This window comes from Triplophysa rosa, linkage group LG2, assembly GCF_024868665.1.
Source record: "Triplophysa rosa linkage group LG2, Trosa_1v2, whole genome shotgun sequence".
In the NCBI taxonomy this organism is placed as follows: domain Eukaryota; kingdom Metazoa; phylum Chordata; class Actinopteri; order Cypriniformes; family Nemacheilidae; genus Triplophysa; species Triplophysa rosa.
The window spans coordinates 29,335,508-29,361,670 of NC_079891.1; the positions used below are offsets into that span (position 1 = coordinate 29,335,508).

A 26,163-nucleotide genomic window follows, 5' to 3' on the forward strand; every position below is an offset into this window, starting at 1 on the left:
ACTGCCGTTTCGCCCTCGAGCGAGACCAATAACCCACGAGATTCGCTCCAGGGGTGCCCGAACATGCCGGTTCCATATCTCCTGGCCTAAACCTGTGACCCCTGCATGATGACCTTTCGAAAGAGCAGAGGCACCCTCATGACCTGCCACTAATAAAATAGAGGTTAAAAAGAAAATTTCCTGACAAGAAAAATATACCTGCCGACACCAAACAGAACAGACAAACCAGAAGAGATGAGAGCGAGGAAACAGAGGGATATCGGGTTAAAGTGGACTGCCTGATTTGACAATCAGCTCGCCATCTGCATGTCGCCCTCTCCGATAGATTAGATTTCTAATATTGTGTTTGTTCAGAAAGCTTTGGTTTCGCCGTTTACAAAGAGACCGAGCCCGTTTCAGAGTGGTCTCTGCAGAGCGGTCTCGGATTCCTGAACACAATGCTGCTCAGGTCTGGCTCGGATTTAAAAGATTAATAGCCCTCTGTCGTGACAGAAATGCAATCGTCTGAGTTTTCTGTGACAGGAGAGAAGGGGGGGGGGGGCTCGGGAGAAAAAAACAAGTGCGAAAACGGAAAGAGAAAAAAACTATTGTCCCCGGTCACAAACACAGCTGATGAGGACTGATTGCTATCGCTACTCTCTCAAGTTAGCCTGTCAATCAAAGCCGGTGACATCAATGGGGCGAATTTAAATGATAAAATGAAAAGTCATCCACGGCAGCATTTCGCTTGTCACCGGGGTTAGCGAACGCATCGGCGTGAAGAGCATGGGAGGGGACACGTTTTCACAGAATTCAAGTTTTGCAGAGACGGCTGCATCTCTGTCCTTCAATCACTACACAAAGCGTTACCACCGAACGTCTGCTTAACAATTCCTGTTTCAATACGCAGCGCGAGTCTGTCACTCGCACGCGAGAGCGAACAGAATGGGCCCGGCGTTGCGAGGCTCAATGGAAAAGTTTCACGGCTTGTCTGCTCCATCAGTGTGGATCAATCAAACGCTCTCCAATAACCAGCAGCTGTCACCGCGCAGGAAGCATCCATCAAACGTCATTCATAAATAAAGATGATAATTACACCATTAAAAACCAATGCGTTAAAGTTTGATCAATTCACGTGGGACCAATCAAAAGTATTCTTTAAGCTTGTGATCCCACATGTCAAAATAAATTCAATTCGCCCCGTCAATCTTTAAAAACATTTTAAGAGGGCTGCAAAGATCAAACGTCCTTCAAATCACAGGTCGAACATCTAAATGTAAAAGTCTATCTTAAATGTTTCATGTGTAATGAATTTGGGGCCAAAAGCTAAAAAGCAAAAGACAGAGAAAGCGAGACATATGAAGAGAAAGAGAATGAGAGTGAAAACATTTCGAACAGCTGTTCTCGCTGCACAGTCGCTTCCCAGGAGAAATTTCCCTGCGGTCTCTCAGATTCTGGTCTCTCTTTCTCTCGCTCTTTTACAGACCTGAAAGCTTTTCTACTCATATCAGAAAAATGACTGCTTCAACATTGGTCCTTTCAGCCCTATTCTTCATCTACTACACCACCACGACTACAGGGAGAGGAGAAAAGAGGGTGACAAGGAGAGCGGGAGAGAGAGGGGGGAGAAGGAGAGTGAGATATCCCTGCAGGCTCTCGTCAGTTCCAGGCCATTAGTTCTCCCTCACTGGGACTTTGTTTACAGGCAGACATAAATAGAATTCTCCTCCTCTATCTGAAGCTTCATCCTGTGCACTGATGAAGGATGGACTCTCTTATAAAAGCAGTTGAGAAATAGGGTTACGATCTAACAGCCAAGAGTACACGTTAAGAAGAGGTCGCATCATGAGGGGATAGAGGTTAAAAACAACAACAAAGAGACACGCTAATAAACTCAAGAGAATATGTTACATTTATAGACCGATGAAGAAAACCAAATCTAAAAACTGAAGAAAAATAACTGAAAGGAAAAAGTTCCTTTTGGAGAATATAGGGTCCATTGAGAAAAGATCAAATAAGATTTTAAATTGACATTTTTTCTTATAGCAGACACTGTTATCTAATACAACTTCTTCTTTATCTAAATCAACTTACAAACAAGAGAGTATTTAACATTTTGTCTAAACTACATTACTTCATACCTGCATATTTTGGGTGACTAAAACATAATAATGTTAATGCGAACGTGCAATTCGTTAGCATTGCATTAGCATCGATTCAGTTAAGAGGTTCAAAATCAGATTTACTGACACGTAAATTTAGCTTAAATTGCTTACCATTATTATATCACAAAACATTTTTACTTAAATACAAAGAAACCTGAAAGTAACACAAAAAAGTCAGATTCAAATGTAACATACAGCATGTACCGAATACTTTGTTTCAACGTTTAAAAAGCCTATTCATTTGCATTCACTCTCCATTTTACGTGTGCATCTTGGTAGTAAAACAAACATTTAGTTAAATGATGCGGTTTGTCACCGTGCGTCCAAAAACGCTTTATAGATTGTGTCAAATTTACATTATTTATGGCCTCAAAATGTTTCCTCAGTTACACGTTACCACTCATTTCGAATCATTAAAAGATACCAGTTTATTCGCCAGTCAGACAAAAAGTTATTGCCTCGTTGTTTCTGCGACTAACACAATTCTTAACCCTCCCTTTAATTTGCTACGAAAACCATGTAAATTGACAGGATTATTTAAAAAATGGAATTAAATATGAAACATAGGAGAGAAAAATGAGGTGCCATCTGCTCTTCACATCTCTGCACATTAATGGTAAACAGGCACTGAGGGAGTGTGTGCACGCATGTTTGGTGTAAAAGCACAGAGCAATGCTCCAACACACTCTCATATCCCCAGAGACACACACACACACACACACACACACACACACTGACTACACTTCCACAGCTACTGCCCAAAGCACAATCTGATTGGCTGAGACAGGCTGACAGCTGGACAGATGTTCCAGAGGAGGCACACATGGGAGGTTAGAATGTGCGTGTTGTCTTTTCAGCATGTCTGAATTCTAACTCCATGAACAGGAGAGCTGTCACAGCCGGTCTCGCAGACGGATCCCACAGAATCAACGCGAAGCCGCTTAAGCGAGGGACAGGATGAGGAGAACTCGCACACATCCCAACCATCCAAAATCACATCCGTCGCCTGCAGGTTTCCAAAAAAGTCCTGCTGCTTTGATGCGACACTGCTTTTATTTACTTAAGCAACAAACACGCATCAAAAAAGATGATGGCTTACTTTCAAACCAGCCCTGCCTCTACGTATGTCACCTCATGTTTCTTAATGGAACGGAAATATTGTTTGGAGATAAAAAGCATTGAACTATGAACGGTCAAAGAGTTTATACTTCTATTTATCAATAATTAAGCCATATTCTTTAACCTGTCAATATAACAAATAACTCGCGCATGCAACCCTGTATAAACACCAGACAGACGGATAACAGGTCAGCAAACGTGTGCCACAAAACACAGTAAACCAGTACCATAACTAGACTGCAATCTAAACTTAAAATAGGTCCGAACACACAACATATACCCTCAGAATTGTTGTGTGTTAAAGGCAAAAATGACCATTTCAAGCATAAAACAAAAGAGGAATTTATTTTCGGCATCACTGAAGTGCTTCAAACTCCAATTAAGGCATTAAGCCCAGAAAAAATATCAAAACTGAAATGTCAAATTAAAAGCAAGGCATCCTTGATTTTAAATCAGAATCTAATTTGGGCTTTGAGGCTCTGGGGAAGCTCAAAATTAATTTTTCATCCCAACCTGCAGAAGCGAGGAAAGTCTTCAAAGCCGGAGAGATAATTGGCCGCACACAAATTACGCCTGAAACTCGACGTGGGCTAAAAGAACATCAATGACTTTCGCCGGGAAAAGGCAACGCGTAAATTGGGGTCAGACGCAGATGGTAACGTAAGAAAAACACACATGCACGTGCAGTCGTGCACACAAGAGGTTGCGTAGCAAACATGGGATTTTATAAACAATAAAGGCTCGTTTGAAAGGCTCGGTTAGACTACGTTCTCAGCAAGGGACGTCTACAGATAAAACACTCGGCTTCGGGCCAAACATATCTGCCAAAGCTTTCATTTCCCTTAAGCAGCGCAGGCAATTCATTAGTCTGTGGAGGGTCAGCAATTCCACCACCTCAATCAAAATGTTAATAAAAGTAAGAGTGCACAAAAAACACAACAAATAAGCCAATGAGCAAAGAGCATGCATATGACATGTCCTCATCACCGCTGGGTTGTTGGTATATTAAGGGCCAAAGGTCCATGGGAGGAAGTTCATTCAGGGTTTTAAGTGAATGCATGCCATAAATGATCAACATTATAAAGCAAATAAGGCACAGGAAAAGCTATACAGCTCTACATGGGTAGTTGACAACTAAATCATAAATGGTTTGAAAGCAAAAATAAAAAAAATACTAACAATGCAGATAAATCTTTATTATGCTATTTTAGATTATAAACATTAACATTAATATATAAAATAATTATTTTATATTACAGTATAGTATAGTATAGTAAACACAGTTTTGTAAATGTTTGCTATGTCACACCATATACACATGTATTATATTTGTCAACTACCCACATAAAACTCAAACACATTTTCCTCGAAGTTATGATAGAAAAGAGAGGGGCGTATCTGAAAACAAACAGAAAAACAGACATGATAAAAGATCTCTATAAATCAGCTCTGACAAACCGAAGAACCTAAAAAACAGGGCGCTCTTTGGACACCCGGCTTCTCATTCGCCCAATGAAACAAACGATTAGGCAGGTTTCATAGCATGAGACTGGACTTATAATTATACATGACATCTCTGAGAGACAAAAGTGATTACTATGGATGAAGGGCTGGGGGGTGGCTAAAAATTGCTTGGCAACTAGTCATTATCCCCCAGAGGAGTGCGATGTGACCGACCGTCCATCCAACTCTACCTCCCCCTCCCCTCCATATACAAACAGTGATAAAGACTGGCGCAATCGCTCTTGACACACAAATAGGTTAACACAATAAAGCCGCCTATGCCCGGCTCACTCGAGGGAGGAAAGTAATTCCAACAGCAGGCAGGAGGTAATAAAGCAGGAAGGTTGGGTGAAAAAGTGTGTGTGTCCGGCTTTCGTCCTGTGCTCCAGTGGAGGAAGGCATGCAGAAAAGTAGACGCCCGAGGGTCTAATATCACTGTTGGTTTAGAACCTTTGGACAAGAGCAATAACACTGGCCGAAGATGGAAGAAACTTCAGCCTACAGTGTGCTGAACAGGAAAAAAATGGAGTTACATTATAGGCATGCACGCTCGGCTGTTCGCTACCGTTTCTTAACGATAATAAAAAAGACCAATGAGCATTTTTCCTATCCAAAACTTACAGAAAGGGTGTCTGGGTGCGAAACATTGCATTCAGACCCATGAACGACATTGGCGCCCTCACGTCCGTGCCTGGCAAAACGTGATAGAAATCTCCAGAGTTTATTATACCCCGTTGCATTCCCAGGACGCAGCGTGAAGTCGCCAGCCAAGATGTGGGATTGCTAATCGCACGTGGGCAAGGCGGGACGTGCATTGTTTCCTGCAGTCGATGGAAATTTCATTACCTTTCAGCAACACTACAAGAGTTGACTAACAGCTTCTACGGAAACACAGCCTGCACTAACACATTTAGAGCTGTGTGTGTGAGGGCTATTCAAGTCGCAAGCAACGACACCGTTCATTGTCACCATCTTGATTTACGCAACCCACTTTGTCACCTTTGAATGCGAAAAGAGGAAAATAAACTGCTGCTTTTAACTTTATTTTCAGCTGTGGTTAAAAGTGCAATTAAACGTGTTAAACTTTGAACCGCGCCGCATGACAAAACCCATTTTCCCTAGCAGTAAACTAAAGGGGATTTGTAAACAGGTCACAGTCTACGGCTCCCACTATGTTTTAATAGCCTTAATACGCTGGAACAGAAATGCGAGCACGCAATTTCAACCCCCACTTTAAAGGCTGCCCACTACAACGTTAATAAATAAGGCCCAGGAGCGTGGTGGGAGAACAATATTAGTCACTCCCTCTGCCAGACAATCTCGCTAGTAAATAGAGTTGAAAATACGTCTACTCAAGGATGTTTATACACAGCAGCAATAAGATCAGTTTTCACAGAACTTTGGCTATGCTTCCGTCTCCCGTTCAATAGCACTACATAGGGATGATAAACTTTTGTAAAGACGACCAACTGACAGTGGGATAATTGAGATTTGACTTCCAGACTGTTTTACCCTCCAGGGGGATTAGGAGAACTTTCCACTCAGTGACAACATCAGGTCCACTGTTTCGCGCTGCAGTAAGCCCATATCTTCTGCATGTGTCACAACCTATCAGTGAGGGCCATATGCTCATGCAACACTGTTCTTTATCATGACATGGTTGACATGGCGTCAGGAGCGTGTCGATCCGGCTGATCCAAGATAAGCTAAGGGTCTGGAGCCATGAGAGATGCGTCGCTTGTGTGAACAAAATGGTGCAAATGTTAAAGTCAGCACAGGAAACACAAACAAGCAGTTTATCCACAATAGAACAGTTGAGCCAAAAATGAACAAAAAGTGCTGTATAAATAATGAAATCACACAGTTTAACAAAAGTTAAACAGGTTTGGTGTGGTAGAGTAATAACCAAAAATGTTCATTTTGTGGAAAACTATCCCTTTAAGCGCTGGTCAGAAATATAGTCTAAACGCCTTGGTTTGCAACGCCGGTTTCATTACAGGGCGACACAATGATGAAATGAAGCACGGGAGGGTATGCGAGTGAGGATATTGCCCAAATTTGTTGCAAAAATGGGGGAAAGAACAAAGATATCTGCAAGAGCACAAAACAGAGGCGCCCTGAAAGCATTTCGCTGAATTATGCTGGCAGAGAAACAACAGTGAAGCGAGTGCTAACTCGGTAACTGAAAACAAGAAGCAGTAACTCATTGAAATTGAACTGTTCCTTTTACAAGAAAGAACAGGACGCCCTATGAGTTCCCCAGAAAAAGTTCTTTAAAACACACTCACCATAATTCGCAATGATTGATGCACTGGTAAACTTTTTAGTCCTTCAGGAGAAACGTACAGGGCCGCTTTCCCAGCATCCCCCACTGTCACCAGCAGGAAATCAATCTGCCCAGGAGGCCGATTACACAGCCGTTTGTTTTTTAAGGAAGAACAATTTGCCCTTCAAAGGAGCTCTATGAGCTCGCGGTCTGCGCGGAGACAGCGACATTGATAAGATTCCTGTTCGCTAGCACGATTAGCTATGAGGCAGAGCGGATGTCTTATTGAAGGCTCAGAAGCGTTGAGCTGAATTCGTACACTATTTAATCTCTCGTTCTTCTGTTCTCAGAACCATAAAATGACAAACATGTCCACGGGTATCTTTTTCACTCTAAAGAGATGATAAAACAGCTCCCTCAGATGCTCAGAGAGAGTTTGACGGGACTTTGAACCATTTGAGGCTGAACCTCAAAAGAGACGACTTGGGTTTAACTATCCTCACTCTGCCTCACTTTTATTGTGACATGGAAGGTCAAACGAACCAGATGAACAGCTCACATTTTAGCAGCAAAGAAAGCACAGACGTCTAATAAGTTGAGTAATCATAGTCTCCTTAAAGCTGCCGAGGTGTCGGAGATGGGACGGCTAAATCATCAAACCATGACTCGCCGTCTCATCTGGATAAGGGTAAAGCTGGCGAAATTGAAACCACAGCGAAGCAAAGGTCAAGTAAACAACAACAAGATGCATTAGCCTAAAATTCCATTTAGACCAGCGCATCTCGTCACCCGTTCCATGCTCGGATTTTCATCCTGACACTTTTAATCAACATCACCTACGAAAGCGATGCAGGCTAAGCCTTTTATGTAGCAACAGGGGAGAAAGGAATGCCATAAAGAAGAAAATCAAACAGTCTCCACCACAGGTGTTGCACGTTAACAGATGTTGGGAACATTAGCATTGTACGAATGGCTCGGGGAATGAAGTGGGGGAGAGAGGATTGGAATTGCGGATTACCAGGGGCACAGATATAATAGCTCTTCCGGAACAATGGCACCGCCTTAGCGCCCAATACTCGCAGAAGGAGCTCTGTAGGAGAGCAAAGACACGGGAGCATTCACAATCCATTCACAGCACTTTCAAAACCAACAAAGACATTTTCTTTTGACACTCTTTTCTATTCTATATTTCGCTGCAGAAAATTGGTCTATTCATTTTTCAAAGTACCAGTGATTTCAAAAATGCACAAGATGAAGGAGAACAATTCTGGTGGTGAAGGCATAAGGAACAAGCAAGTTTAGACACTTTTTTCACGCTGGCATGCGGACATCAGAGCTGCCATTTTGAACAATGCTATGGGCGACAGCTGAATCTGGGACAAGGTCGGCATCAGGTCTTGCCTCACCCCCCTCTAACCTGTTAAAATTCAACTGAACCTCAAGACAAGACAAACACAGAGTGACCAAGCATTTGTATGGCAATGACCTCTACGCATTAACAAAACAAAATACTGAAAAAAATTATACTATAAATATTATACAACAACGTTTAGTGAGTAAACAAACAAACATATTACACTCATGCAGTCATATGACAAAACTAGAATGAGAAAGAGACTTTGCTCTGAGCTATGGAAGAGGGAGGGAGGGATGTTGATTCCTAATGACCCACTGTTTGGACACTCCAGAGAGATAAGTTCAAGGACCATGTACCGCCCCATCCATCCAACTAACCCCACCACAAGCCCCCCGGGAAAAGAAAAGGGGGTGAAATGCAAGAATGCTTGTTTTAGGCCATGTGTCAACTGCCGCTTTGAAAGCCGTGTTACTGTAAAAGCTTATTTACGCTTGAAGAATAGAAAAAAGCATTTGTGTGTCAGCTGGTGTTTTTCCCCTCACTTTTATTGATTTCCACAGAGAAATATCCTGCTGTTTTTTAGTTACGCTTTAGGTTGAATTATACGACCAAAAAACTTTACAAGGACAACACTGGTTAGAATATTATAGGAAAAAAGTAGATTCATATAAAAAGCAGGAAATTAAAGTTTTACCAATATAACAAGATTCATAAAAGAAGAACTCGCTCTATCTCCTTGCTCTAGTTTTAATAAGAAAACGGTTGAGTGATTTCACCCCATGGCCATCAATCAATCAATCAATCTGCACATTTATCTCTATATTCAAATGAACAGTGCGTGCTTCTTTAATAATATCCTTCCAAAATTAAACTATCCATCAACATCTGCAGCGAGGGCAGAAACGGTTAAACGGGTGTGAGCTTAACTTCAGAAATTCACTCTTGATTTAATCACACTAAGATCTTTCTCATTCAATACAGTCGGTGGAGGTTGAATTGCACCCAAATTGCATTTCCCCGTACAGAGAAAGCGTTTTGCTGACGGTGATAAAATAAACTGCATTTTTGGGTGGCTTTCAGGGCCGAATCCTTCCAAAACATCTTGACATCAGTTGCAAAGCCGTTCATAATTACCTCTGTTGCGCTTATGCTATACTGCACCGCTCAACGCATCCGAAAACCCGAAACCAATAATTCTCCAAATGTGACTAAGATAAATGTGAAAAAGTCAACAAAAACAAGAAACTGACAACGAGAAAAAATTTAATAAGCTAAGAAAAATGAGAATCGACTTTAACGCCATTCAGTGACCTAAATATTAGACCATACCATCTCCACACCAGCTATCTCCCCGTCTCCCCCCCACATGCTTGGCTCAGCCGAGATTAGCATTATGCTGGAAGCTCTATTTGTTTAGGTGAGATCGAGCCACAGAGCTAATACCGGGCCAATTTGCTCAGCGGGTCACGGATGTGCAGCAGGAGTAGGAAATGAGGCAACTCTGGCCCCCGGAGGTGAACCTTTCTACTCGTACATCACCGAATGTTTTATTCAATAGAGTGGTGAGCATACTCCTTGACAGGTGCCGTCTCCATGGGTGGAGGGAGTCACAGCCCTCAGAGAGAGGGACTCTGCTGGGGTAATGAGGCTGCCAGGCCCTGAGGAAGGCCACATGCTGGATCCAAGCTAAGAGCCAGAGCACTAAGCCTCCAGAGTGATGACTTGCAGAGTGGAACGTCCACCGTGGAGCAGGGGGCAATCGCATTAGTCAGAAGAGCGGAGAAATGACAGGGGGGCCGTGAGACTCACATTGTGATGTATGGGGAGAAACGTTAACTACGGTCTAACCTGACGATCGATATGCACATTTTACAGTAGGTTTCGTTAAAACGGCTGCTTATTCTGCAATGGTAAACTACTCGCATTTGTTTTAAAAGTATGTTACAACCCACACCTAAACACTTCAATTCTTCCAAAGCTGTTGTGTACCAAACATTGATTCTTGGGAACACAGTAACATCTCGGGAATGAGCGCTTTTGCTAACTATCCTTTTAATCTCAGAAACTCTGCAATTTGATGGGTTAAAGTCTCTGGGAAAGACAATTTGTTTAGACCAACTGACCTGTGTTCACAGACAAATAAAACCTGGGCTGTACTTTATCCGGTGTCCCTGAAAGAGTACCGATTAGATTTCAAAGAGATGGGATATGCAAAAAGGCAGTTCTTGGAAAATGCTTGCTACTGCAAACAATGCATGGCGAAAGCCCACGTTTGAGTGTGATGATAATAGCGCCACATGAAAAGCATGTTGTGACGACCAACCACACATACATTTAACCAAATAACCTTTTTTCCATTTGCATGCTATAATCCACCCTTAAAACAGGGACAGTCCCCTTGAGCAACCTCAGGTTAAGCGCCTTGCCTCAGGCCAGGGACACAAACACAGTCATTGGATTACCCCTGCTGGGGTTCGAATCTACAGCCCTTTACCTACCAGACCAGATCAACCACAAAGCCACCACACCAGCATTTACATTTCTACACCAAAAGCAAATCATCACTCAGCGGCGAAACTAGGATGAGAGGGTGCTGGAAAAAAACTTTCACACCTTTAATTCAGATTCTCCTGCCTGCATCATGCTGTAACCAGATTTTATGCTTTCAGAGCATTCATCCTGTCGCACTCTTTAAAACACCCATAGCGCACATCAAAGCGCGTCCTGGGGCCATTTAGTGCCGACACCTCCATTTTTACGGCACTTCCTTTATTTATTGCAGGTAAAACCTTGAAACAAAGGTTGTATGTTCTACTATAAACCCACCCGATGTCACTTCACAAGATTATATGGCCACAGAAGCAGAGCGTTATTCAAATGAAGCTAATCATTTCTAAAACTCTAGTCAAAGGCGACCCTGTTACCTTCTAGTTGCTGTCACAGTTTTTGCATAATTGGAACTTTTTAAAATTAAAATGCTTAAAACGCGTTTATCTATGCATTTTATACTAATTACAAATATGGACCACCATATTTGCTCCTAAGCCAATACTCTTAAACTCAGGTATTCGCAATAAACTGTCATACATATAGACAGAAAACTCCGTATACAGATAAGAGATGCCGGAATAATTCATAACTGTCAAAACTATGCTATTTGTGCAGAAACTATAGTTGTAGCGCTACATTTCTGTAACGACGGTAATTAACCACTGTACACTACTGATATGACGACTATTTAATTATGAGAGCTGGACACTAAAAACCAGTAAAGGCATTATTAGGAGAAAGAACATTAAATGTATAAGTATAAGATAAATAAGGAGGTATTTTTTTTACCATAAATCGCTCTGTGGTGCTGACTAGATGTCCATGCAGGTTTGTACCGACGAGTCTGTGGGAACGACGGAGCGACGTAAAAAGCAGAATGAGGTTAAATATTAAATAAAATCAACAAAATCTCATTCTGTCCTCGGGTGAAGCCAAAATGTGTAATCCCTGGTATTTAGAAGATTTGTTATAAAGTCTATTTCCTTTTATCTGTGTTTTACACACGCGTAAAAAAGTCAGCCAAAAAGAGCCTGTTTTGCTGGACCGCTGGGAATTTTTCCTTTGCTGTAAAATAACTTGTAAAAATCGTCTTTTTAATGAATCCGATCTGCGTCCTTGTTAAAGACGTTAGCGGACCAAAGTGAGGAGCTGTTCCCCCCCAAAAAAGCCGTGTCAACTGCGCTCCGTTAACTGCGTTTTGAACTACCGTAAATGATTCAGTCGTTCAGGATGTTTTACCCGTGTACTTACTGGATTAATCTCCGAGTAAGGCTAAATAGGAAATTGCAAACTCCAGTAAAAGCGACAGCTTATTCTGCTGACACGCATTCGACAAATAAATAAGTGCTTTGCCAATTAAATAAACTGCGATTCGCGAATGTCCTTAAATCCAAACAGCGAACAGACTTTGGCGTATACAATCAATGATGATATTTCATCACGGAACATACTGGAAAGCCCCTGTTATGTTTAAGGCGATATTCCTTTAATTGTAGAGCAGGTGCGGGTATTGGATGTACGCCGTTTAATCCAGGAGAAGAGAAATCACCGTTCACTTCCAGCGGCTCTCTTCATCCCCTGACTCGGAAAGCTTCAGTCGCGATTTCAACTCCGATGTCCGTTTAATTATTCCTCTGAAGCATTCCGATGGCTGCGGTTGTTGTTCACAATGACGTCAGGAAAGAATTAACGAACATACGTTAATAAATTGTCTATATTCCGCGGCTCTGTTAAACGATCACAGGCACTGCGCCTCACCCCTGCGCCGGGCTGCCGAGACTGACAATAACCCGGAACGGTGCGGACTCTCACAGCTCCACAGACCGCCCACCAGCCAATCAGCGCACAGGGTTGATTTAAATATTCCCACGGGTCGGCCAATCATGGGTAATTGAGGGTTGTTACCACGGGGACGCTGTCAGCGTCCAAACGTCATATTAGAAAGCACGTTTGTTATTTGCAAAATTATAAATACTAAGGGACAGAACGTTGATCTTGTGAGACTGGGAATAGCATTACCACGGGTTCGCTTATATTCGCCTTTAGCAACCAGTAACTACTGTTAAAATAAATAAAGGTGGAACTCTTTATTGGCATAAATAATACTCTTGTAAAATGTACAACTCATTCAATTCTACAATTAATGTCATGATAAAATCACATAATAATAATAACAACAACAACGTGTACATACTCAAATATATAGCATTTCCCAAGAACTACGGTCATTTTAAATGCCACTTTTTAGCCAGTGGGAAATTATCCAGTGTGATATGACATTTGACACATTTGTTTTGTCTCGAGCATAAATAATTCATTAGTTTTATGCGCCCTCATGCAGCCAGACTGCTCGCATTCAATCTTTGTTGCAAATTGCGTCCACTTTAATCAAACTTGAGCAAACACGTACAGAATGTTAGTCGAGCCATCTGCTTATGGAATCAACAGATAAGATGTTCTCCCACATCCATGTCATAGCTGGAGCTCAATTGATTACCGACGAATTGTTCTCAACGAGATGAGATTGCATAGTTACCAGCTAGTGGAAATGAAAGAAACACAAGACACAGACCGGGTTAGGATTAATAATGCAGCAATTCATGAAAGCCATTCTATTCTATTCTATTCTATTCTGTTCTATTCTAAAACTACCATCCATCAGAAATCACCTTAAGCTTCAGTGAGTTTGACATTGACAAGAACAGAATTATATAGAAGGCTTGATACTATAGAATGACCTGATGGCCCGAGGAAAGATTCTGACAGAAGACTGCAGCTCTGACTAATGCATTTCTATGCCTTTCACATCTGAAATCAACCAAGCATAAACACACACTGTCTTGAGCACAATATGAAGAATAATCAAAGTATGTTATAATTGATATGAGGTAGATTAGAACCTAAAGACAAAGAGGAACAGCTCATGTAAACTGTAAATTTGCCTTTACACCTCATTATTTGCAGAATCAACGGGGTTAGTATATCTAAGGAAGGTTTTTAAAGGCCAATTACAAAGTTTTCTCTAGCAGTGGTTTGGTTTGTTGGTTCCAAACCATGTAAAATTGTATTAATACATTTTGTGAATTCCATGTTTCACGCTAAAATAACAATGATGGGTTTATGTCATAAAAACAGAGTGGCATTGGTCTACATTTAGACAAAGGTCAACTATAATGCTATTTGTCATAAAAATACTGTACATTATACATTATAACTTTTAATATTTTATCTTTTGCCAAAAAGCTTATAATAGACTGTTTAATAGCATATACAGTACTAGTATGACAACCTGCCTCTTGAGGCAAAACACCATGGGGCAAGTTGTCACAAAAGACAAAATATTCACTTATTCAGTATAAAATGTGACAACTAGCTACAGTCTCCCCTAATAATAGGCTATTTGTGGTTATGAAACCATTCACTGTGATTGAGAGTGTACAGAATAATTATTTTAATTTTTAATTGTAATTATAATTAATTATTGATTTTTGTGTTTAATTACAGTTTAGTGTTTAAATCAGTAGATGAGTAGGAGTGAAGCGTATTAACAAGTTTTCACTCTGTGATTGATGAGATTTTACTAAACAGGAAGGTTGTTCGGTAAATAGCATTTAAGTGACTCACCGGCTTCTGAGATGCACAATGGCAAAATGTGTCATCAGTGCTTTGGATAAATTGTTCATTCTGATAAAACTGTCAATTGAAATCAGAATGCAATCTAAACCGAAGCAACTCTCTTATTTCCTTGATCTCTCTCTATTCTAAATAACGTTTGTTCTGTCTCTTCCAGAGTCCTCAGCCTTGCATTTCAGTTTGTTCCTTGGGTGAAGTCAGGCAGTTTAATTGACCGAGGTTCTTCTTCACAAACACCAAGGTAACAGAGAGAAATCGATGGAAACAGAGGCATGGGAAAAAGAGATAACATTGATTTATCTGCCATCAATAGGGCTGGATCACTGAATTCCGCTGCCAGGTGAAACGTGTGCTGTCTGCCAACACGGGAGGATCTGAAAAGGTGTCAGGTGGTCAGAGGACACAGAAAGAGAACGAGGGAGCGAGAGAGAGGGAGATTGAGAGCGAGAGGGCAATGTGATGATGGAGTGCACAGAGGAGGGTGAGGGCAAATAGATATCAGGCTGAAAAAAACCTGCTGATTTGATCTGATGAGATTGAGAAATAGGGAGTCAGGTTTAGGGTCACAGGTATCGCACACACACACAAACCACCGCAGGTGACTTTTTCTGCTCTGTGGCCTCAGGCAGAACCGTAAAGGTTAAAGAGAGATGTATATTTTCCATGAAGATCGGTGACACATCAGCAGTTACATGCACCCTTTTATGTGACACAATTTAAACAGAAAAACATTTTACCTCGAGAAATCGTATTGATCCAAGTAGAAACTACATAATTACAAATGACCCAAGCTATCATTTTTTCAATTTTCAATGTCAGTCATGCAATTCCCATCCTTCCAGACACGTTGCCTTGGCTTTAATGTACATAACAAGAGCAATTCAGTGTGGACAGACAAATTACCTCGCGATGGAAACACGTCGGATCGCACCTGGTTAGGAGGACACAATGTAAGGCACCATTGTGCTCTTAATCTCCCAATATTTAAATAGTCCTCCTGTCACTTTATCATCTTTTTAGCGTACACCCTTTTAAGAGAGCAGAAGGTTGAGGCTCAGGTTGAGTAAGTGTGAAACTTTACAATAGGCAAAGTTAGCATTTTAGATGGAAAATGGAGATAGGGCGTTTTATTGGCACAATGAAATTGCGTTTGCTGATACTATGACCGAAGAGATGTGCTGTGGAGGATTTTGGCTTTGTGTGAGTACTAAACCTTTTGGTGTGAAGGCCCGCGCTGGCTCCGACGGGTCTGCTTACCTGCGGAATCTGCTAAAGGTGATTTACTCCCCCTGCTTTCCATTGCAGAACAAAAGAACAGGTGTGATCTGGGGGAGATAACAAAGGGATATTGATGAGATAAGACCATCCTGTGTGCAAAAGCTAATTTAACCTGGATTTTCTTTACCTGCGAATGTGAAGGGATATTCAGCCACCTGGGAAAAGTAAAGCAGTTAAAATGCTTCTACAGCTCAATCCCCTTTTAAATGCAAAACGACTCTGATCCGCTGGCCCTGGGCGGCCGGTGATCCGAACAAAAGATCACGACATCGAGATCTCTGTCCTCACACAGAAAAGGCTCTTGCAGACACCGAGTGGTTCTATTTTGACAGAAACCACCAGTGAATTGCCAGTTTTCTCTGTAATCAACAGCTGATTTGGACAGAACTGCCAACAACAGGCCTTTTAGGCTTTTTTCACCAGGCCGTGTGTCAGCATCATGCTTGGCTCTTCTAAAGGCACTCTGACACAGAGAACGGGGCATTAGTGCAACTGACAACAACATGAGAGATCTCTGGGTGTGACAGGAGTCACAAGGTATAGTCGGTGTGTAATGTTAGTTAGGATGGTGAAAAAGTAAATTAAGTGCACTCTTTTCCCACTCATAGTGGGTACAAACAGCGACCCAAAATAACATTGGGACACTTATTGTAAGCAAGATCCGTAGTGTAAAATATACGTGAATGCCGTTGTGGTAGATAACAACATAACTGGCGAAATGGCAAAATATTTTTCTGAGAACAGAAGTATCTTCTCTCTGCTATTTTTTCAAGTGCTTTTGATGGCACTTTAACTGGTACCAAGGTCACTTTTTAGTGGATGTATGAAGGCAGTTACCTCCAAGTGTAACAATTTATTTAAGAATTAAAACAGCACAAGCACACCGTTCAACATAAATATTTCATAAAGGATGTTTTGTAGATAATGTACACACATGAACACTATTATTAAGAATTTATGATCGTGAAAATAGAACACAAAAGAAGATATTTTGAAGAATGTTGGTAACCGAACATCCCATTGACCCATTGACTTGCATTGGTTTTGTGTCTATACATTTGAAGTGAACGGGTACCAGTACTCTTCAAAATATCTTCTTTAGTGTTTTTCAGAAGAAAGAAAGTCATACAGGTTGAAATGACAAGAGGGTGACTGCATTTTTATTTTGGGGTGAACTATCACTTTAAGGGGGAACAGACTTCATAAATCTAGTAAAACGGCTTAAGGTGCTTAAAAAATATTCGCAAAATGTCTAAGAAAAGTGAAGCGATGTCGAACAAATGCCTAGCAACTTTTGTTTGCAGATGCACATTTTAACTGTGGCAAAAGTGTCCAAATACATTTTAGGGTCAGTGTCTCTCGATATAACCATTATGATTCATGAACGTGTGTTTTTAGGAGTGCAGTTCATCATTATTGTCCCTCATTGAGGTCAGATAAAAAAAAGACAGATCATGTGTGATTTTGGAGAACATTCTGCTCAGACCAATTTCACACATCCTTTCTCACCTGAAACAGGACCATTAATTCTGACAGGTCCTCTTTGCCATCTGGGATTTTAAGTGCTCTCTCTCCTTCTCTCTCTCTCTCTCTCCAGAGTATCATCATCTTTTCCCCAATCCATCTCTCATGATAGGTACAGACAGAACTGATACTATAGCAAAGGTGCAAAAGTCCAAGTGAGGAATGTTCCGCCCTTCTTTGCCTTTTAGTATCCACTTCTGTTCCATTTGAAATGGGCAACCGATCACATTCAGGAAGAATTCTTATTCTCGGTCTTATAATCAGACCCCTGTGTCGTCACTGCAGAATTTATGAAAGGACTTTTGTGCCATTTCAAGTTCAACTAAATCACAGTTTGCCTTTGAAACTAAAATGAGACATTCTTGTGGTCATTCTGCGCTTTAATGATTTGAATTGTGTGTCTGATTGGGGACAAATAGGAGCACTTTTATTAGCCTCATTCGTAAAAAATCTTTCCACAGAGCTTGCAGATGCAACAGTCGAACCTGGCAACCTATGACCTCGAGCATTATGCTTTAGTAGAACGCTTTTCTCTGAATAGCTTTGCACCTGAATAAAACAAGAAACGCCACAGTCTTTTTGCTTTTAGCATGAAACGCTTGCTCTGAAATGTGTGCATTATTAACTACCTGAACCATATTGCCTCTGAGAATGGGACTTATCTAGAAATCAGAGACAGAGAGGCTCAGACCACTAGAAACCAAACAGAACAGGTGAAAAAAGTAACATGCAATCAGTACTCGATAGTGGGGGGCCGGCTGAAGGAAGCGCTGTGCAATTAGTAAAGTTGCAGGATGGAGAGCTGTACAATTAAATAGTCCATATAGCATTCCGGGGACATAATTGATTCACAAAGTGGTTTTTATTGCCAGTCAGCTCCTGCTATGCCATAAAAAGTGCGAGCAGAAAGAAGCATTTAGATAAATAAGCTCCAGGTGCTCATTTCCATGCTAGCTCTTCCGCCGGCCCCCACCTCCCCAGTTCACTGTGTTGGCTGATGGGGGGGCCCAGTGTCTCCGCGTTCCGTTCCTTTCCTGCTTTTTATTTCTCTCAATACAATTTTGATGTATGACACTCCGTTTGCCCCCATGCTTTTCTTTTTTCTGAAATCTACCCCTCTTCCCCTGTCTCTCTCGGCTGCTGCGTATTTCAGTATTCAATATTCACATCCACCATTTCCAACCTCCCCGAAGCGGCACCTGCTCATTTCTGACCCGGAAAATCTCCTCGTCTAATGCCTCCCGAAAGATGCTGGGTGCCTGAACCTGGCTCAGCTTATCTATTAATCAAACTCGTCTTTCCTTCCCCTCTGCTTTCTTAAAGGTTGGCTGCGTTTCCTCCTTCTCCGTCTGTCAATCAGTCTTTGTGTGCAAATCTCCAGAATCTTTCGCTCTGCTCTTGCTGCATTACTGCGTTTAAACACCATTTGTTTCACAGCTGGCGCGAAGAGAGGCCGGCTACCCTGCCTCGCAGAAAACCGCTGTTGCTAATCGTCTGTCCACCCACATCCCGGCACCTCCTCTGCCTCTCTTAATAACTCAAACCGTGAATTAGACCCCCATCTCCCCCTCCTCCTTCCAGAGGAGGCGTTTAGGTGTTGCAGTCTGTTTAGCACCTGGAAATCAGTTTGTCAGGAGACACGTCTCTCTCAATGCAGCTATTGTCATTCACTAATGCAGGGCAGGGTCGAGAAATCCTTCCCCCAACATGCTTTAATTGGGCTCTCACTGAGAACTCACAAACACGCACCTTCGGGCGAAGGTGAGGAATGTCACTGTCATCCCGTGACTGTGATTGGATGGGAAACGCAGCCGATTTCCTGTCTGGCCGCCTTCAAACCACGAGGGCGTTCATCACGCAGCTATAATGTCAGCCACTTTGAGATTCTCGCAATCTACAATCAAGCGTCATTTTAATCTGCAGTGGCTCTCATCAGCCACCGTTCCCCGCGAGAACAGGCCGGCTGATTAGCATCGAATCTCTCGAAGTCCGAGGCATCGCTCACTCAGATGTCGTGAAGAACCTAAAACTCGCAGGATTTCGGGCCCTTTTCTGTTTCCATCAGCGATCCTTAGAGACTTCCTGCTGAGAAAAGAGCCAGAGCTCTGCAGTCACATCAGATAAAATGAGATTACCTTTGGGTGAGTGACTTTATGCAGCATTTTAATCTCTTAGTCTTTTTTGGGGCCATGTAATCAACTGCCAAAGCAATTCCACCACTCAATTTCCCTTCTCTCTGGAGGCTCCGATAGGCAGAAGACCGTCTGGGTCCGTCTTTTACCCAGTGCTAAAGGTTTTACCCATCGCTGTTTGCAACTCTGATCCCACTGCAAATGGTGGCAATTCGTTGCCCGGGCAACACACTTCCCTCCTGGCTAGTGTTATGTTAATTCAGCGGAGGGTGAAAAGTTAAGAGAACTGATCCGTTCACATCACTCATGTCAGGGAGAGATATCTTTAATACTGCAAAAGCTCTGTTCTGAAAGATACTGAGCTACCTTGTTGTCCAATCATGTGAGGAAACACCCTAACTGAGATGGAAGGGTGACCAGAACACTTTACATGATCAGCAACTTGTGCTCCTCTGATTTCAATATGCTTTGCATTCGCATGACACATTAACATATACATGTTATTATCCACAGTGACTTGCTGTGCGTTCAATCAATACATTTCTTGTGTCTGTCCAATGTATGAAATTTAGCGACATCTAGTGGTGAGATTGCAAATTGCAACCAACGGCTCACTCCACCCCTCCCTTTCGAAACACTATGGAGGCTGAAACAGGGCTAAAATGTCACGTTTTCACTTCTTTCCTGAAGGAGACAATGTATTTACAAAAAAAGACCATTTAGGGCTACTGTAAAGACAACATAGTGAATTTCATGCAAGGGGACCCGTGCTGTATGTAAACAGAATTAACTCATTCTAGGATAATAAAAACATAACACTTAATTATGTAAGGCCTTTTACACCTATGAAGACATAGTTATGTATATTATTTTGCATTTCTGTCGACAGATCCTCCAAAAAATTACACAGCCCCTTTAAAACAATACTCAACAAAATGAGCTACAGGAATACACATTCTTAAATGTATTCTTCAAAATATCTTCTTTTGTGTTCTGCGGAAGAAAGAAAGTCATACAGGTTTGAAATGACGTAAGTGTGAGTAAAAGATGAACGATTTTTCTTTAAAAAACAGCATAAATTAATAAACATTATTTAGGGTACATTAACATGACAATTATGTAGGCTATTAAGAATAGAAACGTTCCATTTGTTTTTTTAAAGTTTTGCATACAGATGACAAAAATAACACATAACGTCAACAGGTTACACAAATGTGTATTTTTGTCCTTTACACTGAGACAGCGATGGTATTGAAATCAAAAACTTGCACTTGAACCCCTTTTTCAAAATTTAATTTGCAAAACATATAGCTCAGTTAAAAAAATCTAAAATCATTTTATTGTGCATTCCAATTAATATAAATCAAGTTTGTTTTTGCAAATAAACTCTTCATTTTCAGGCCCCCCAAAACCCCAGTGTTGTGTAAATGAACAGCCAAAATGGACAAAAAGTTGAAAACGCCCCCATATATTTGACTTTTTTCTTACTTTTTTAAATTTTTGTATATTTTCACTAAGCTTATTGGAAAATGCTAGGTAGGCCTATAAGTCCCTATAGGGTTTGGAAAGCTATTTCTCTCAGTATCTTCACAGACACAGCACTATTCCAGACCTGTATTGTACTGTATATTCTATGCACCATAATCCTTATTGTGAGAGGATTTCCTGTCTAGAGCATGACAGAGGCTTGGTCTTTAAGGACAAAAACAACAACATCAAAACAGAACATAGATGTTCTGCCCCTCAAAAGGAAAAGCGCAGTACTGTACTAAAATAATTGGATTTAGAGTCTCTCTCTCTTTCTCTCAGGCATAGAGTGCCCATGTCCTTAATAGGTAGTACCCGAACAGATGGAACACAAATTGCTCTTTCCCTGCACCTCTGGGTTCAAGGCAATTTTATCCCATGTGCCTGTGAAGTTCTCAGATTGCCTTTCTGGCCTTTGAGCTGTGTTTGCTTCAAAGGGCTCCCTCAACCCCTCACATATACACACGCACGATGTCATCCAGACCTAAGTGTTTGTATGTTCGCCGACCACAAAAACAAAGCATGGGTTGGCATCTCTGGCTGAAGGTGACGGGGGCGTGGCCTGATTGTGACATTAGTGTCTTTGTTAAGGTCAATGAATCCAACTTCAATGTGTTCTTGTAAGTACACATTATTGCATTCTTAAAGGGATAGTTCAGTCAAAAATAAAAATGATGTCATCATTTATTCACCCTCATGTCATTTTTGTGTGAAACACAAAAGAAGATATTTTGATATATTTGATATTTGATTATGTCCATACATGGAAGTCAATGTGACCCAGTGCTGTTTGGACCAGCGCTCTTCAAAATATGATATTTTGTGTTCTGCAGAAGAAGAAAAAGACATTCAGGTTTGAAATTACTTGGTGAATGAGTGATGAAATAAATTTCATTTTTTGGGTGAATCATCCCTTTAAGGGCCAGAGCGTGCATTTTCAAGTAAAGTAAGAACCTGATCTCACGGGAAAACTACTTTATTAGGTGGTGATGTTTACGATGTGAACAATACAGATACAATTATTAGAAAAAAGCAAGCATGAAGGTCAACCCCAAATACAACCAATACTGATGCAAAATCAAATCATACAAAATAAGACAAATTAACCACTAACTCACTAAATCATTCACTTATGAATTGCCATAAGGCTGTATTGGTTTTTCCTGTAAAATAGATTATCCATCATCACCCTTCTCTCAGATTCAGTAGGCCTACAGCTTTGGCATTCAGCGATGGAGCCTTTCGTTGAAAAAATACACCAAGGGCGATTTAGAAGAAAATACTCTGGTCCCATTGTTTACTGGCCCATTAACAAACAAACATCAAGACCATCTTTCTGAAAACTGCTGACAGAAAAGGCGACGATTAATCACTATGGCAACCGGCCTCTTGATTACAAACTGCCTGATGGGGCTTCGGGATGCAAGGGGACCAGCGGAGAATGGTAGCAAAAAAAGGGAAGGGGGAGGAAGCAAATTTAAACACAGCATTGTGCTAAATTAGAGTCCTTTATGAGCAGCAGCGACTAACAGGCCGCCTGATCTGCATACCAAGTGAAGGGTTAACCACGTCCCTGAGGTAATTTCGAACAATCAGAGCTCCAGTTAGCAATTAGTGAATTAACTGTAATGAGTCTGCGGTTGCCATAACAACAAGGTTTTTAAATGACACTTGTCAAAGTGAAGAACACTTGAACGTTGTGGAGATGAGCCCTTTTTTATTAGAAAGGGAGGGTGAGAGTGTGCGGGGGTGGGGGGTGGTTATTCGCTCAGTTGAGGTCCGTTTAATTATCCGAGAGATGATGAGCATTATTTGTTTGTCTGAATAAACTTAAAACACACCAACAAAACAATGTAATTAACCTGTGAGATCGGATCAGCCAGAGTGCAGGATGGAGCTTTCAGCTTCGCTGGAAACGCGTGTGTGTGTGTTTTAATGCATTTCTGGTGTTCTATACGCAGGCAGGTGAGCGAGTGTAATAAATGCAGGCAAACAGGGTTCAGTGATGTTTTATGTGTGGGATGAAACTATTACTTTAGAGGGAGGCAACCGAAAATTCTGAGGTGTAAAATAGATAAAAAGATCTTTCACTTTTTCTGCTAAATGAAAGAAACAAGATTGGTAAAAAATATATAGGCATGCTTTACGTATGGATAAAGTATGGGGAAAGAAGATATGGTATAAATAAGTGAGGACATTATATGTGTGTGTATAATGGCATAGCTGTCATGCATCCTCAGTCTGTGTCAAACTGAGATGCTCCGGGTTTCTGACAGACAGCACACACAGTTTGCAGAAAAAGCGACTTAAACTGCTTTAAACAACCCTCGGAGTTTAGTGCTTTGTCTTGCACATTCAGCTCTTTTAATGAGAAAACTGTCTGAAATATGGGGAGCAGACAGTCTCCTGAATGCGAGCGACTGTCACACACAGACAACAGTGATGGAAAATTTTCCAGCAAACATCCACGGTAAGTTAAAGCTTACTGCTGAAAGTTACTAAACAATCAAATTGGTCACAGTTAAACTGTTGTTAAACCTGTTGGGAAATATGCATCCGTGCATAATGAGTTTAAAAGTTGCAGTCTCACATTATTTATATATTTCTAACTGCAGAAATAATAATAATAACAACAATAATGACATATTTTCTTAATAAGTATATTTGGTTAAATAGTTTCACAATAAAAATATATAATTTACTAAATTGCATAAGAAATGATCTGATGTTAACTTCCACTTCTAATACATTATGAGAAATTCTAACCAAATTCTTACCAACAGTCTGTCAATGGAATAAGTGTTCATATTATATTAAATGTTGCCTCTTACACTTTTAATTTTGTTACGGTAAATTAAGGCGGTTTCAACATTTTCACAAAAAATGTCAAAAAGACAGATTAGAAACATACCTTCTTGTCGTGCTGTGTACATGCTCTGTTGTTATAGATGGAAATGTTTGCATTGTGTTTTTACATGCTGTATATTCAGGTTGCCTATAGGAAATTGCTGCATTTATTTCACCCATATTATTAAACACAGCATGTATATGGTGGTGGGATTGTGTGTCTCTCCGTGGGGTGAGCGTAAGATAAATCACCGCTGTTGCCACATTTCTGTTTGAAGCTCCCCGTACACACTGTGGGCCAAGCTTGTTACGCACTCTCATATGCACACATATGAACACTGCCGAGGGGTTTTCAGATGTATGGCTGATGTGTCATGCACACCCTCGGCATATATATGTGTTTATGCCATTAGCGTCGACACGTCACCACCGTGCCCTGCAGAGAGAAAAACTAAAGTAAAACACACATGCAGAACCTGATTTACTGATGTTATCAGCATAGCAGATGTACAAAATCATGTGTAAAACAATCGAAACTGCCAAGAGCACAGTATGTCCTTACAAAAACCAATGTATATTATCGTGGTACAATAATTGCACCAGATAGAACTGTGATATGGCACAGAATTATAAAGAAACTGATGTACAGAAGTATTTACACAATACCCCAATTAAGGTGATCAAGAAAGCCATAGTATTACCATGGGAACATGTCTAAAAAAGCAACAACAAAAAATGGTTCTAACCTGCACATGTATGAATGAAACTGTAGACAGAGATTCTGGAAAAAAATGTCTGAAGGCTGTGTTTATATCTGCGGTGACTGGCAGGTTTATATGGACATACTTCTCCTATTAAGAACTCCATGAAGTCCTTTCATAAATCTGACCTCATGGTGTGTGGTCTCTGAGGGGTCACGGGCAGAGAGGTGTGGCGGTTGACATTGTTACGGGAAGTGGCAGATATATGGTAATACAGTACCCCTGTTTTATGTTTTAGGATTCCGTCAGTGCCTATCTGTTTCATATATTTCATTTGGTTTCCTAAAGAAAGATGATGTTCCCAAATTAAAACAAATCTATAATTTATCAAAAAAATCTGTAAATCAATGCTAACAGAACTAAAGATTTATATGTGTACTATTTGAACATTATTTCAAAGGCATAACTCATTGGATATCACTTCTCAGGTACATCATACAAAAGATTTAATTGCACAAACTGCAATAGATAGACCAATTAGACCTTCCATAAATGTCCCATTAACAATTGGTATAAACACGATTTTGCTTCCAGGTGAACAGGTAAATCATTGTGAGACCCATGAAGGTGCATCTCAGTTTGTTTCCCTGTAGCCGGACAACTTCAGGGCTACTGAGAGAACGCTAAAAGTAAAGTATGCAAAGTAAGCATTAACCATCCCTGCTTGAGAAGACCAGCACGAATGCGTGTGAGCACACTATTTGTATTTTTGTTTTACATTCAAACAAACAAAAATAAATAAAATGAAATATCCCTAAAGCAAGATATTGCATAAGAGCAGAGAATAGATTTGAAAACCTTTTAAAAAGGTTTTATTTTTTTCACATGTAACAAATTATGTGGAATTTATGCTCAAAATTTAAAGATAAAAATGATAATTTGTCAGTCAGGTAAGAAAAATAAATATAGTTTAGGACACATTTTATGAAGATAATACTGTATCTTATTTAGGGATCTAACTTTTCTAGGATATTGGAAAACTGAATTGGATGACAACACAAACATTCCGTATTTTATATAATTTAAAAAATCCAGTTTGGCAATTTTGATCTTTTAAATGGGGACATTTAATTTAAGAGAGAAATTAACAAAATTATTTCAAAAGAAAATGAGAGAACATTTAAAAACTACATGTCATGTCTAATTTCTCTGACTTGTTTAGTCCTCTATTCTGTAGCCAGCATTAAAGAGATTTTACACAAGCACACACATTGTACAACTGGAACCAGATACCAGCTGTTAGCCACAGAAACAGAGAGGGAGGGTGAGAGTGTGGAATTGTGGGAGATTTGAGAATTACCTGAGGGTAGGGTAAAACGAGATACAGAAGAAAAAGAGAAAGACTTTGTATTTAAATATCAGTCTGCGGAACATCCCGACCCCCTTATTTACACACAGATCAAGTTCACAGCCTCCACACAAACTGACGAAACCATCCATTAGACCTGACCAAAAAGGACAAGCCGTCCTGTATGTGCCTACTGAGGAGGAGGGTATGTGGACTTGTGAATGCAGCAGTAAT

The 26,163-nt window shown here is 40.7% G+C and overlaps 1 protein-coding gene across 4 annotated transcripts in view; it reads right to left on the reverse strand.

Moving 5' to 3' along the window:
• fam222aa (family with sequence similarity 222 member Aa) overlaps positions 1–12,709 on the reverse strand; it is a 50,341-nt gene extending 37,632 nt beyond the window's left edge. The window contains exons 1-2 of one of the 4 annotated variants that reach the window (XM_057356474.1): positions 12,489–12,709; positions 11,729–11,783 (exon numbers count right to left, since the gene is read on the reverse strand). The gene's annotated coding sequence lies outside the window, so the exon portion shown is untranslated. Of the gene's footprint in view, positions 1–11,728 lie in introns of all 4 variants that reach the window. The other 3 variants (XM_057356483.1, XM_057356465.1, XM_057356455.1) reach the window with 3 other exon arrangements.
• Between the last annotated feature and the right edge of the window lie 13,454 nt (positions 12,710–26,163).